Raw genomic sequence first — 2,860 nt, 5'->3', positions numbered from 1 at the left:
GATTAACCCAGGGATCAAAATATGTTGATGAGTATCATAAAGAGATGGAATTGCTCCTGATCAAAGCAAACATAGTGGAGGAGGAAGACCAGACTATGGCTAGTTTATTTGGTGGTCTAAATAAGGAGATTGCTGATGTGGTTGAATTGCAACCATATGTTGATTTGGAAGACTTGGTGAACATTGCCATTAAGGTGGAAAGACAAAGAGGCCGAAATAGATAGGGCAATAACAGGGCTGCTCAAAACTCCAACAGCAAATGGGGTTCCATATGGAACACTAAGACTGATCCTAAAAGGTTTGATAAGTCTTCAACTCAAAAAGGCATGTTACCTTCCAAAGAAACATCCAACACTCATGGTAAAAATGAATCAGCCCCTAAATCTAATAGTACTAGAGATATTCAGTGTTTTAAATGTAAAGGGCATAGACATTATGCTAATAGTGTGTTAATAAACGTGCCATGATAGTGGGGGGAGATGAGACAGTCTCCGAAACTTATTCTGATTCTGATGAAATACCACCTTTAGAAAATTGTTCTGATGAAGAGATAGAAGAGTATCCTGTTCAAGGAGAGTCCTTAGTGATATTGCATACTTTAAATGTTTCTATTAAAGAGGGACTTGAATAGTGTGAAAACATCTTTCATACTCATTGTTTGATAGGTGGTAAAGTCTGTTGCATGATAATAGATTCTGGTAGTCAAGTTAATTGTGCTAGTACTATTTTAGTTGATAAATTAGGACTAGAAACTATTAAACACCCTAATCCTTACAGAATTCAGTGGTTGAATGATAGTGGCGAGGCAAAGGTAACCAAACAATGTAAAGTGTCATTTTCTATTGGCAAGTATGTAGATGACGTTACTTGTGATATTGTACCCATGCAGGCTGGACATATTTTGTTGGGTAGACCATGGCAATTTGATAAGCATGTCATTCATGATGGGTATAGTAATAGGTTTTCTTTTACGTTTCTTGGTGTAAAACATATACTTGTACCATTATCTCCTAAAGATGTATATGCAGATCAAATGAAATTACAACAATCTGCTAAATTGGGTAAGGGAGGTGAGATAAGTAAAAAGAATGAGGGAAAAGAGGCCAGTAGTAAAAAGAAGGTTTCAAATGGCCCAAAGGAGAGTGACTGCACAGGAAAGGATAAAAACGAGAGATGTGCAGGAGAGAAAACGTTAGTGAGTGTGGAGGTAAAAGGAGAGCTGAGTGAGAAGAGTGAAGAATTCAGCAAGTCTTCTTTTTATTATAAAGAGAGAGAGTTGAAGAAAGCATACTTGGGGAAGAGAGCTTTGATTATGTTCCATTTTAGTTCCAATTTTATGATTGAGATTAACCCTACTAATGAATTGCCTAGTTCTTTTTCTAAGTTACTAGAGGATTTTGCGGATGTATTTCCTAAGGAGGTGCCATCTGGGTTGCCACTCATTAGGGGAATAGAACATTAGATCGATTTTGTTCCTGGAGCTCAGATTCCAAACCGTCCAGCTTACTGGAGTAATCCTGAGGAGACGAAGGAATTGCAAAAGTAAGTTGATGAGTTGCTAGCTAAGGGACATATCAGGGAGGGCCTTAGTCCATGCGCAGTACATGTTTTGTTGGTTCCAAAGAAAGATGGAACAATGCGTATATGTGTTGATTGTCGTGCGATCAACAAAATCATTGTAAAGTATCGCCATCCTATTCCTAGATTAGATGATATGCAAGAAGAATTATGTGGTGCTGTTTTCTTTACCAAAATTGATTTGAAAAGCAGTTATCATCAAATTAGGATGAAGTTAGTTGATGAGTGAAAAACTGCCTTTAAGACTAAATATGGTTTATATGAATGGTTAGTGATGTCTTTTGGCTTAACTAATGCACCTAGCACATTTATGAGATTAATGAACCATGTTTTGCATGATTACCTAGGTAAATTTGTGGTTGTGTATTTTGATAATATATTGATTTATAGCCGAAACTTGGATGATCATGTTAGACATGTTGAACTTGTTCTACAGAAGTTGCGCGAACATGAATTGTATGCTAATCTTAAGAAATGCACATTTTGTACTGATAGTGTCATATTCCTAGGATTTATTATTAGTTCACGTGGAGTTGAGGTAGATACTGAAAAGGTTAAGACTATCCAAAAATGGCCTACACCTAAGAATGCTAATGAGGTGAGATCCTTTCATGGATTAGCAAGCTTCTATAGGAGGTTTGTTAGAGATTTCAACACTATTGCTGCACCTCTAAATGAGATCATTAAAAAGGCTATAGGGTTTAAATGGCGTAAAGAACAGGAACTTGCATTTAATACATTAAAAGAAAAACTTACTAACGCTCCTGTTTTGAGGTTACCTGATTTTTCTAAAACCTTTGAAATTAAATGTGATGCTTCTGGGATTGGTATTAGTGCTGTTCTTTTGCAGGAAGGCCGACCTATAGCATATTTCAATGAAAAGTTAGGTGGCACACATTTGAACTATTCCACCTATGACAAAGAGTTTTATGCACTGATTAGGGCTCTTGAAGTTTGGAAACACTACTTGCTGCCTAATGAGTTCGTGATTCATACCGACCATCAGTCTCTCAAACACTTGAAGGGATAAGGTAAGTTGAACAAGCGGCATTGTAAGTGGGTTCAGTATCTCAAAATTTTTTCTTATGTGATTAAATACAAGCAAGGTAAAGAGAATGTGGTTGCTGATGCATTATCTAGACGTTATGCATTGACTTCTATGCTTAGTTCTAAGTTGTTAGGATTTGAGCATTTGAAAGATATGTATGAGAATGATACTGATTTTCTGATGTATTTAAGGCATGTGAACATGGGGCGTTTAACAAGTTTTATTTGCATGATG

The sequence above is a fragment of the Manihot esculenta genome, chromosome 18 (assembly GCF_001659605.2).
Source record: "Manihot esculenta cultivar AM560-2 chromosome 18, M.esculenta_v8, whole genome shotgun sequence".
NCBI classification, from domain to species: Eukaryota; Viridiplantae; Streptophyta; class Magnoliopsida; order Malpighiales; family Euphorbiaceae; genus Manihot; species Manihot esculenta.
Note: the sequence above shows the minus strand (reverse complement) of the source record.